Consider the following 12,647-nt stretch of genomic DNA (forward strand, 5'->3'; position numbering starts at 1 on the left):
ACAAGGGTTCAAAAGGCGGCTTCTGCAATGCTCTTAGCACCAGATTGAGATTCCATGCAGGCACCACAGAGTGCAGAGGAGGGCGCAGGTGATTAACTCCCTTGAGAAATCGCACCACATCTGGCTGTGAAGCCAGGGAAACACCCTTCAGGCGGCCCCGGAAGCAAGTCAGAGCCGCTACCTGGACTTTAAGGGAACTGAGCGACAGGCCTTTCTCCAGACCTTCTTGCAGGAACGCCAACACTGAAGAAATTGGAGCAGTGAAGGGAGAAAGTGAGCCTGCTTCACACCACGCTGCAAAGGTACGCCAAACCCTGGCGTAAGCAGTAGAAGTAGAGCGCTTCCTCGCGCTCAGCATAGTGGCGATGACCTTGTCTGAGAAGCCCTTCTTTCTCAGACGCTGCCGCTCAATAGCCAGGCCGTAAGACCAAAGGGGGAGGGATCCTCCATCACCACGGGACCCTGATGTAACAGGCCCTGCTCCACAGGCAGTCGCAGAGGATCGTCGACTGAGAGCCTGATCAAGTCCGCATACCAGGGACGTCTGGGCCAATCCGGACCCACCAGGATTATCCGGCCCGGATGCTTTGCCACCCGGTCTAGCACCCTGCCCAACATGGGCCAGGGCGGGAACACATAGAGAAGCTCTTGTGTCGGCCACAGGGATCGAGGGTCCCGTCCTCTGCTGAAAAAGCGCGGCACTTGGCAATTGGCCGATGACGCCATCAGATCTAGGCTCGGCTGGCCCCAGCGCTTCGTGATGTCCAAGAACGCCTGAGCAGATAGCTGCCACTCTCCGGGCTCCAAGGTATGGCGACTGAGAAAGTCCGCCTTGACATTCATGACTCCGGCAATGTGGGCCGCTGACAGCTGTTCCAGGTTCGCTTCCGTCCACTGGCATAGATTCATGGGCCTCCTTGGCTAGAGGGGCGCTCTTGGTACCTCCCTGGCGGTTGACATAGGCCACAGCAGTGGCATTGTCCGACAGGACCCGTACTGGCTTCAACGCCAGTACCGGGATGAACTCCAAAAGTGCCAACCGAATGGCTCTGAGTTCCAGGAGGTTGATAGACCACTTTGCCTCTGCAGGAGACCAGAGCCCCTGCGCTGTCCTTCCCAAGCAGTGGGCTCCCCAGCCCGTCAAAGAGGCGTCCGTCGTGACGACAATCCACTCTGGGGTCACCAGAGGCATTCCTGCAGACAACTTGTCTGTCTGCAGCCACCAGCTCAGCGCCTTGCGCACTGCTGGGTCCAAGGGAAGGCGCACAGCATAATCCTCCGACATCGGAGTCCAGCACTGCAACAGAGAGTGTTGAAGTGGTCTCATATGAGCCCTGGCCCAGGGCACTACTTCCATCGTGGCCGTCATAGAGCCCAACAGCTGCACATAGTCCCAAGCCCGAAGAGGAGAGGCTACTCGGAACTGGTCCACCTGAGCCTGAAGTTTGACAATCCGATTGTCTGGCAGGAACACTCTGCCCACTTGGGGGTCGAATCGAACTCCCAGATACTCCAGGGACTGAGTCGGGCGCAGCTGGCTCTTCTCCCAGTTGATGATCCACCCCAGGGAGCTCAAAAGAGCAACCACCCGGTTCACAGCTTTGCCGCACTCTGCATAAGAGGGGGCTCGGATCAACCAGTCGTCCAGATAAGGATGGACTTGTACTCCTTCCTTTCGCAGGAAGGCCGCGATGACCACCATTACTTTGGAAAAGGTCCGCGGAGCAGTAGCCAACCCGAAAGGGAGGGCTCTGAACTGGAAGTGTCGTCCCAGGACTGCAAAACGCAGGAAGCGTTGATGAGGAGGCCAGATGGGAATATGCAGGTACGCTTCCTTGATGTCCAAGGAAGCCAAGAACTCTCCTGCCTTCACTGCCGCTATAACAGAGCGGAGAGTCTCCATGCGAAAGTGCCGCACTTTCAAGGCCCGATTGACCCCTTTGAGGTCGAGGATAGGCCGGACAGAACCTCCTTTCTTTGGTACCACAAAGTAAATGGAGTAACGTCCCTTGCCAATCTGATTTTCTGGCACCGGAACGACCGCACCCAGGCGGATCAGGTTGTCCAAGGTCTGCTGCACTGCCACAGCTTTGACCGGAGACTTGCAGGGAGAGAGTACAAACCCGTCTCTTAAGGGTCGGCAGAACTCTAGCTTGTAGCCGTCTCTGATGACTTCCAGCACCCAAGCGTCTGAAGTTATTGTGGTCCACTCGCCCAGAAACGAGGACAGCCGTCCTCCAATCTGCACTGGGGCGTGGGCCAAGGCCCCGTCATTGGGTACGAGACCCTGGGGGAGGACCGGAGGGAGCACCTCCTGGACGGCGGTCTCTTCGAAAGGAATGCTGCTTGGGGGAGAAAGTCCTCTTGAAGGAAGAGGGGGCAGAGGAGCCCGACCTGCCCGGGCGGTACCGACGGGCTTCCTGAAACCGTCCTCTGGAGGTACCGGAACGAGTACTAGCCCGAGCCCTGACCTCTGGTAACTTCTTGCCCTTAGACGTGCCGAGATCGGTCACGATTTTGTCCAGCTCGACCCCAAAGAGCAGCTTGCCTTTAAAAGGCAATCTAGCCAGGCGGGATTTAGAGGCGTGGTCAGCAGACCAATGTTTCAGCCAAAGCCACCGCCGCGCAGAGACTGTCTGAGCCATGCCTTTAGCTGAGGCTCTCAAGACATCATACAGCAAGTCTGCCAAATAGGTTAAGCCCGATTCCAGGGCCGGCCAATCAGCCCTCAAGGAATGATCCGAGGGGGAAGCCCGCTGCACCATAGTCAGGCACGCCCTGGCCACATAGGAACCGCACACCGAGGCCTGCAAACTTAAAGCAGTCGCCTCAAAGGACGACCTTAAGGCCGCCTCCAATCTTCTGTCTTGGGCGTCCTTTAGGGCCGTGCCACCTTCCACCGGCAAAGCCGTTTTCTTAGTCACCGCAGTGATTAAAGAATCCACGGTAGGCCACAGATAGGCCTCACGTTCACTTTCAGGCAAAGGATAGAGGCGGGACATAGCCCTAGTCACTTTGAGGCTCGCTTCCGGGACATCCCATTGAGCCGAAATTAGGGTGTGCATGGCATCATGCACGTGGAAGGTTCTAGGCGGGCGTTTCGTCCCCAGCATAATGGCAGAGCCAACAGGGGCTGAGGGAGAGACGTCCTCCGGAGAGGAAATCTTCAAAATGCCCATGGCCTGCACTAACAGGTTGGGCAAATCCTCTGAGCTAAAAAGCCGCGCTGCAGAGGGGTCATCCGCTCCAACCGAGCGGGGATCCGTCTCCTCCAAGGAATCCGCAAAGGACCGTTGGGAGAACTCAGATACGCTGCCCTCATCTACATCGGAGGAGACAAGGTCCTCCAAGGCCTGGGAATCAACCCGAGGGCGTTTACCTCCGGGGACCTCAACCTCTTTACCAAACGAGGGAGCAGGGGCAGCGTTTTGCATAAGGAAGGCCTGATGCAGCAGCAAAACAAACTCGGGGGAGAAACCCCCCAGACTGTGCACTTCCGCAGCCTGGGCTACAGCCCTAGACGCACCCTCAACCGGCGCTCGCAAGAGCGGGGGAGACACATGCTGCGCATCCAAAATGGCGTCCGGCGCGACACTCCGCGAAGGAGCCGCGCGGGAAAAACGGCGCTTAACTTTAGCCGCTTTGGTGCCGTCGCCCAAATTAAGGGCGTCCATGGCATTAATGTCTCCCTCAAGGGCGGCCCACGAAGAAGCCGTCCGAGCCGCGTGGCCGGCCAAGATGGCGGGGGCGAGCAGCGGGGGATGGGCGTTTATGGCGGGAAAAACCGCCACACCGGAGGAAGGACCGGGACACTCATCGGTCACGAAACTGTCACCCAACAAGGGCGAATCAGACTTTAAGACCCCCGCATCCCGGAGCCAGCGGGAGGGGGGAGAAAAGGAGGGACCTGGCGCCACCAGGTTTGCACTTGCTCAAGAAGAGCCCTCAACCCCAGGCACTCAACAAAACCTAAAAATTAGGCTTGGAGGCCTAGCCAGAGCTGCTGCTGTGTGTGACCACCACCTGCTGAGATAGAGAACATACTGAGGAGTTTCCGGCAGCACATGACCACATATAGGGAGGCAAAAGGATTGCTCTCTATCTCCACCTGCTGGTAGATGGACACAACCCACCAGTCTATGGATTGATCAGCTTGATGATATGGAAGAAGCAGATTGCAGTAGTCTAAACGAGAGGTGACAAGGGTGTGGATGAGGGTTTTGGTAGAGTGCTCGGAAAGAATATTCCACATTAAACATGATTTAGGTTGAAACCTGGGAGCATTTAAAATCTTTTTTTTTCCCTGTGCTTAGATCAAAAGAGAAAGATGGTTTGTGGGAACTTGCTCCTTTTGTTCTGTGGAATGCAGTGGTATAATATAAAAATGCAGTTAATATTGTTTATTACTACTATTTAAAATAAAGATATTAAATAATGAAGGCAGAGCTACCTTCATGCAGAATTCCAGTCAGTCTAAATGTGCCAACATTTTCCAGTTCTGTGATCTAAATTTATTTCATCTTCAAATCAGTTTTCAACAGCATTTTCTGTTATTACTCAAATGTGAACACAATTATAATGCTAATTAATAAGTTTTGGATGTCACTGAATTCTATTATTATGTCTCACTGTATTTTCAGTTTTGGCACAGTATAAGTCATCACAAAGTCAAAATATAAAAAAACCAATGGATTGCATTAGGGGCTTATAGCCCATTCAGTTATTTTATTTTATTTTTTTTATTTATTCATTTCAAAATATATTCAAGCATAATATCTTGATTACAGATAAAGACGATTTAGTATCTTGATAAATTCTTAAAGATACATCTAAAAGAAAGAAAGAAAAAACAAAATTTTTATAACAAGAAGATCATTACTCGTCTATAGTCCACTATATAGGGGAGAATATCACAATTTTCAGGTAAATATTCCAATTTTGAAGGCAACTTCAAATTTTAACAAATGGAGGCTGATATAAGATTACCGAGCAATATACAATTTTTATGGAGTTGAAGTTATTATTGTTCCTGATAATGGAGGATGTAAGTCTCTCAACTTTGTCTCAAGAAAAGAGTTTAATTGATTAGCCTCAAAAAATACATATTTAATTGAATTAAGTTTTATCACGCACTTGCAGGGAAAGTTCAGCCAAAATAAGGCTCCAAGTTGTATTGCTTTTGGTCTCAGCTTCAGAAATTCCTGTCTTTTCTTCTGAGTGTTTCTAGAAACATCCGGGTAGATTCTTATCTTGCAATTTAGGAAATCAGGTCTCTTATTTAGAAAAAATTGTTTAAGAATCCAGTCTCTATCCGGTTGGAGTATGAAAATCACTTTAAGTGTTGCTGTTGTTAGACCCTCATTGTCTCCTTCAATAATCTGAGTCAAATTTAAATCCAATGATTGGATTTTAACTTCCTCCCTTTGTAAAGAATCTTTCTTGCGAAATGGTTCTATGTAGAAAATCTTTGAGATGGGTGGATGTGATTTTTCTGGAATTTTTAAAGCGTCTGTTAAATATTGCTTGAAGGTTATCAATGGGGAAATAGCAATTTGTTTTGGAAAATTTATCAATCTGAGGGCATTTGAACGCTGATAGTTCTCTAGTACTTCAATCCTATTTTGAAGATACATATTCTCTTTTATTAAATTTATTTGTATTTGTTGAGAATTTTTAATTGCAGAGGAATTAGTTTCAACTTCCTTGCCCACAGATTTTAACATCATGTCCATTTCAGAAATCTTTTCATTGTCTAACGTGAATTTCTGATTTAACTGAGTAAATTGTTGGGTAAATGAGGCTTCTAAACCTACAAGCGCTTCCCATATATTATCCAAAGTTATTTGTTGGGGCTTTTCAGGTAAAAACGACTTACTTGATAAATCAATTGTTGAAATTGTAGGCAAAGTTGATTGACCTCCTACTGCTCCAAGCTCTTCCACAGGAACAATCTCTCCTCTCTTCACCTCTGTGTTCTCCACAGAAGGAATCCTCGGCTTCTCAGGCGCCGACTCAGGGCCCGTGCCAGGAAGCCCCGTCGCGACTTGCGCACCAAGGGGTCTCTGGTCCAAGTTCGACGTCGTAGCCGGCATAGGAGGAGGAAGCCTCGTCTCGGGGCTAAAAGATATCTCGTGTTCAAGCTGGGGGAACGGGAGACCTCTCCCTAATCCCTCCAGCAGCGAAACAGTCCCCGACGATGTGCCCGGTAGAAGGAAGTGCTCCATCGTTCCAGCTCTAGGTAAGGAGGGAGTAACGGGGCTTGCTCTCGCCCTACCTCTCCTTTTAGGCATATTTTTTTTAAAAGGTTTCAAACTAGACTAGGCAAAAATGTTACAGGAGTAGAGCGGCAAACAGCGGAGCTATCTTCACGACGTCTTACTCAGCCGCCATCTTGGAGTCCCTCAGTCCCCCATTTAGTTATGTTTAAACAAATGCGAGAACTGCATGAAAGAAAATATTTATTTTTATTATTTCGACTTATGAAAACCCCTTGTCCCTGGAACATGCTCAAAGCAGAAAAATCAGATTGTACAAGAGAAGAGGTGAAGATGTGATTCCATGTGCCCCAATGAAAGTTTAATTTTACTTCCAATTTTTATAAACACCAGGCTTCCCAAGGCAGATTATAACAGTTAAGATGAACCCATCAGCACACAGAATACCCTCCCTAAAATCTGGCCATGTATTACTTGTATTGAAAAGTGTAGAAAATGAGCACAAAATATAACCTTTATTAGTGCTGTTTCCACCAGCTTCAATAATTTTTGAAGATGGTTCAGTGATATTCAGTTTGGATTTCGTGATATTTATATCTAAATATGGGATGCTTTCAAATAAATGAAAAAGCTGTCAACTAAGTAAAAACATTTTTTTGTCCTTCAGCTTTTAAGGCACTGCCTATCCAACTGAAACAGATTTTGACTTTTTACAGATAGATCACGCATAGGCAGTCCATTATTTCTAATAATCTTTCCTATTGCTTTCAATAGCGTTTGGTATTGTTTTGGGTGTACTTGTGACTCCGCCTACTGGCTTCAACCCATACAATGAGCTAGATTGGGGTCATCTTCGACTCCTCTCTCTCCTTCTCTGCTCACATTCAGCAGATTGCCAAAACCTGTCATTTCTTTCTCTATAACATCAGCAAAATCTGTCCCTTCATCTCTGAGCACTCTACCAGAACCCTTATCCACACTCTTATCACCTCTCGCCTTGATTATTGCAACCTGCTTCTCACCAGCCTCCCACTTAGCCATCTCTCTCCTCTTCAATCAGTCCAAAACTCTGCTGTGTGACCAGTGTTGCCAGGTGGGTGGTTTTACCGCCCAATTGGGCGGTTTTCCGTGACCCGGCGCGGGAAATTTTTGCCCGCGGCGGGTCGCGGTTTTTTGGGCTTCTTTTTTTTCTTTTCCGCGGTTTTTTCGGCCGCGGGGGGCGGGGTTAGTGACGTTTTGGGCGGGGTTAGTGACGTTTTGGGCGGGGCCGATGACGGGGAGGCGGGGCCGGTGACGGCGGGGGTGATGACGCGGGGGTGGGGGTGTCAGGGGCGGGGTTTGAGTTTGGGCGGGTTTTGGGCTGTTTTTACGCTGGATTGGGTGGGAAAAAAACTTTCCACCTGGCAACACTGTGTGTGACTCATTTTCCGCCCAAGTCACTATGCTCACATTAGCCCTCTCCTTAAGTCACTTCACTGGCTCCCTATCCGTTTCCGCATTCAATTCAAACTTCTCTTATTGACCTATAAGTGCATTCACTCTGCTGCTCCCCAGTACCTCTCCACTCATCTCTCCCTATGCCCCCCCTCGGGTACTCCGTTCTGTAGATAAATCTCTCTTGTCTGTCCCCTTCTCCTCTACTGCTAATTCCAGACTCTGTTCCTTTTATCTCGCTGCACCTCACGCCTGGAATAGACTTCCCGAGCCTGTACGTCTAGCCCCATCTTTGGCCGTTTTCAAGTCCAGACAAAAAGCCCACCTCGCTGCTTTTGACTCCTAACCACTACTCACTTGCCCTGTCCTTTTATCCCCACCTCTTTATTCCCTTACCCTTAATTGTTCTGTCTGTTTACCTGTCTTATCTAGATTGTAAGCTCTTTTCGTGTATGGTGTACAGCGCTGCGTATGCCTTGTAGCGCTATAGAAGTGATAAGTAGTAATAGTAGATAGCCTGGTACACTTTCCTGTTCTGAACACCAAGGAGGATTAATAGACTATTAAACCGCCTTGGGTTAAGTTACCAGTCGTTACATCAGCCCCGGCAGAAAGCAAGTGCGGCTGCGCTGAATATATCCTATGCAGTGTTGCCAGGTGGGCGGTTTTACCCGCGGCGGGTTGCGGTTTTTTGGGCGGTTTTTTAGGCTTCCGGGCGGCTTTTTGGGCGGCTTTTTGATTTTTTTCGGCCGCGGGGGGCGGGGTTAGTGACGTTTTTGGGCGGGGTTAGTGACGTTTTGGGCGGGGCCGATGACGTGGGAGGCGGGGCTGATGACAGGGAGGCGGGCCCGATGACGTGGGAGGCGGGGCTGATGATGGGGAGGCGGGCCCGATGACGTGGGAGGTGGGGCCGGTGACGGCGGGGGCGGGGCCGGTGACGCGGGGGTGGGGGTGTCAGGGGCGGGGTTTGTGTTTGGGCGGGTTTTGGGCTGGTTTCTGGCCTGGATTGGGCTGGAAAAAAAATTTCTACCTGGCAACCCTGACCTATGGGGAAAACATTTTTTTAAAAAAATTACAATCGCAACGACGTACTGGTGAGATTCAAGCGCTAATACACCATGAGCCATATACTCAAATACCTCAACCAGTCACAAAACGTACTTTGTCGCAATGGATCTTTTTCTACTATGAAAATGCAAATTCCCGATGACAAGGCTCATCGTCTTCAGACTTCTTTGTTTACCACAAAAGCGCATCTCACAGAGCTTCCCCCCTAAATATTTGTAAAGGAGCTCCACGGGTATCCTTCCTTGCATACTTTAACAGAGTGCTACTGCATTAATGTTGCCTCGTCGCGTCGTCAACTGACTCCACTTCGGTCATGTATCACATGCTGCACTCTCCTCTGACGTAAGCAACTACCTGTTTCCGGCAAGGCGGGACTACAGAGGGGACGGACGGAGCAGCACCTGAGAAGGAAAAGTGGGGGATTGTCAGTGGGCGACTTCAGGTATGAATTTCACTCCGGGGGGGAGGAGGGAGGGGCTAGGCGATGGTGCTTGGAGGAGAGGTGCCGCATCGCGGACAGAGAGGAGAGTGGAAGACAGAGGGAGAGGTGGCAGATTACGAGGAGGGGAGGTCGATCACCGAATGCGCGCGAGGAGACCGGTCCCCCGATCCCCGCGAGGAGGGGTGCTCGGCGTGTGAGAGTGCATGAGCACAGCTGAATGCGTATGACTTGTTATCTTTGTGTTTCTTTTTTTTTGTTCTGTGCGCATGGTGGGAACGAGGCCGGGCACGGAGAGAGGAATAGCTCTGATTGGGGCCTGTGCTTCATGTTAATACTGGCTCTCTAGAGAGTTAAGGTCCTTGGGCACATTTGTTTTGATCTTATGTAGCTCTGTAACTGTATTACCCTCTGAGCAAGGTGAAATATTTCACAGATGCTGGAAGCAAGTATGCATATCTATTCTGTATCAGCCTATTAAACTTTTTTGTTGTTAAATTAAGAACTGGCTTTCAAGAAATACTGGTGACACTATAACCAGATTCTTTCAGGCAGTTGGAATGTACCATGAATGTGCATAGCTTGGTCTCCAGTATATCATATGCAGCAGAACATGGCAGGCTACTGGGTCTGTTGCCCAACCACTATTTTGCCCAACACGGCATCAGCAACTAGAGAAGTTGTGAAATGGTCTGGAGATAAGTTTGTTTGGTCTCTCTAGTGAAAACAGTGTTCAGCTGCCCCTACAGTACGTATGTCTATATGGTAGACCAGTGCTTATCAATTTTGTCGGCTGTGGCGCCTTGATTGCAGGCAGCAAAACTGTGTGACCCATGGAGAGTTCACCCAGGTCACAATCCCAAATACAGGTTGTGTGACCCCATTTAGAGTCCCACCTTACAGTGGTAGATATTCTGTAAACTATATGACCATATATTTCCTTGCCAGTCAGGTTTTTAAGATATCTGCAATGAATATATATGAAAGAGATTTGCATACAGTGGAGGCAATGTATGCAAATCACTCATACATATTCATTGTGGACATTCTGAAAACCTGACTGGCAAGGGGGCACTCCAGGATTGACTTGGGAAACACTGCCTTAGGCCATAAGTTCTCTTCTCAGCACAAGGTATTCGTATCCTAAACCATATGTGAGACCTCAGCAGGGATTGCAGGGTGCCTGGTATAAGATCATCCTCCTTCCCTCCCTCCTGCTGCCATTCCCACTTCTACTGCTTCCAGCAGCAAAACATGAAACAATCACAGGACTGCAGTTTCCATGCAAGTACTGTTGTCTCTGCTAGTCCCCCCCCCCACCCCCTCTGACATCAAATTCCTGTTCTGGGGCAGGGGGTGGAGACTGAGCTGCAACAGAGTGCAGCCCCACAACTGTTTTATATTGTTTTGCTGCTGCTGGTCTGGATGGGATCAGAAGATGAGAGAAGTAGATATGGATGAGGAGAGAAAAAAAGATGCTGGATGGAAGGGTGGGAAGAGGCTAGAGTTGGTGAAAGATGGGAATAGGAGAGCCAGGGTGCAGGAAAGAGATGAAGAGCTGTAGGTAGAAGCTGTAAAAAGAGGGAAATTGAAGACTGGATAGTAAGAATGAATTAAATCTGGACAGAGAGGTAGAAAAATAAATTGAAGAAAGCTGAAATGAAAAGGAAGACAGCAAAATAATGAGAGTTAAGAGAAGATGGTCAATACTCTGGTTTCTGCTTTCTTCCAACCCAATTAGAAAAATACAATGACAAATGATTAGAGTATGTCAGTTTTTGGAATGTTTATTTTAAAATTCTCAGCTGATTGGAATTTGGGATTACTCAGTCAAAATTTCTTCGACTTAGGGGCTACTTGACTAGAAAAAGGTTGAGATACTACCCTAGGCAGTTGTTTTTCAGGCCTCTAGACCTTCCACCCGTGAGATTTTTATAGTTACATTCAGCAATTGGGCTTACTCCAACATTATGCTTCCCAGAATGATCTTGTAAAAAAACATGTAATTAGACATTATGCTTTTAAACATTAAACTTTGTATGTGTAATGTGCAAGCAATTAACAAAACCGAAATACAAGATTATCTGTGTTATAGCAACATATGTAGGATTAAAAAGGAGCTAGGGTTAAACATTGAAACCATGGTACAGCAGTAAAACTGCTATATACACGCCAGCAACAAAAACAATCACTGTTTGCTGTTTCACAGGCTAAGACTTGTAAGGAGTACAGTCAGCTGTGGATAGTTAGGTAACATGGACCAGAGTCTATTCTAAAGAGTATAGTATCTAGTGTGTCAGCTTTTCAATACTAGCAGTTTCAAATAGGTGGGCCCACAATGCACCAGCAAGGGAACTTGTTTCCAGTATTTTGCTGTTGTGAATTTAGCTACTAACAGCATTTCAGAATCCATATTTTTCATGTCCTGAGAATAGTTACATATTAAGTGACAGCAGATAAAGATCTGAAAGGTCCACCCAGTCTGCCCAACAATCACATTCTCAATTCTAAATTATATTAACAATGAACGTGATATTATATACATACATGTCTAGCCTCAGTATCCCAAAATCACCAGCTCTGGAGAGGAGCTAATTGCATATCATAACACTAAAATCTGTGTCCCTTGCCCTGCACTTCCTCCAGCACAAGAAAAATGCAGGATGGACCAAATCTTGCAAAGAAAGTCAGGTACCTAGAAGTGCAATGGAAGATCCTATAGATTAGAGCTGCTCTCTTCTGGCAAATCTTGGTGTGGTGCGCTGCATGACAAATTTTGAGCCATTCTGCCTCATTCTGTTTGGTCGTTAAACACTGAAGGGGAGATTTCACTCAGAACACAGCCCATCAAGCTACAGTATATGGTCAAAATGCTTTTGATTTTCCTGTCTTGTGTGTAAACTATTTATAAAGCATTTACCTGCCTGGGGACCCATTCCTGGGAAGGGAAATGGGACTTGATATACTGCCTTTCTGAGGTTTTTGCAACTACATTCAAAGCGGTTTACATATCTTCAGGTACTTATTTTGTACCAGGGGCAATGGAGGGTTAAGTGACTTGCCCAGAGTCACAAGGAGCTGCAGTGGGAATCAAACTCAGTTCCCCAGGATCAAAGTCCAGTGCACTAAGCACTAGGCTACTTGGGCAATTTAGAGATAGAGAACTTTTAATATTAAAACATATTTGCTCTGTATCTGGTTTTGTACTTGTGGAAGACATAGTCAAATATTTACCCTGAGATTAGTGACACAATTAGCCTACATACTTCAGACTGGGAACCTCTCAATTACCTAGCTTATCAAGAACACAGACCTAGTTAATTAACAGCTTAGAAGTGTTATGACTTCAAATAGTATATTAGGTTTCATTTCCCTTTGAGCTAGGGGGGAAAACCTCCTCCAGCAAGAAAGGCAGGCTTCTTAAATGAATCCCTATCTACAAAACCACAAAAACTAATCCAGCAGTGTAATTGACAAAAAAAAAGTACATA

The 12,647-nt window shown here is 47.7% G+C and overlaps 1 protein-coding gene across 2 annotated transcripts in view; it reads left to right on the forward strand.

The window, feature by feature from the left end:
• Window positions 1-9,100: 9,100 nt before the first annotated feature.
• The window catches only part of WDSUB1 (WD repeat, sterile alpha motif and U-box domain containing 1), a 61,462-nt gene continuing 57,915 nt past the window's right edge, over window positions 9,101-12,647 (forward strand). For both annotated transcript variants that reach the window (XM_030210233.1, XM_030210235.1), the window contains exon 1: window positions 9,101-9,159. The gene's annotated coding sequence lies outside the window, so the exon portion shown is untranslated. The remainder of the gene's footprint in view (window positions 9,160-12,647) is intronic.

This window comes from Microcaecilia unicolor, chromosome 7 (genome assembly GCF_901765095.1).
Source record: "Microcaecilia unicolor chromosome 7, aMicUni1.1, whole genome shotgun sequence".
Taxonomy (NCBI): Eukaryota; Metazoa; Chordata; class Amphibia; order Gymnophiona; family Siphonopidae; genus Microcaecilia; species Microcaecilia unicolor.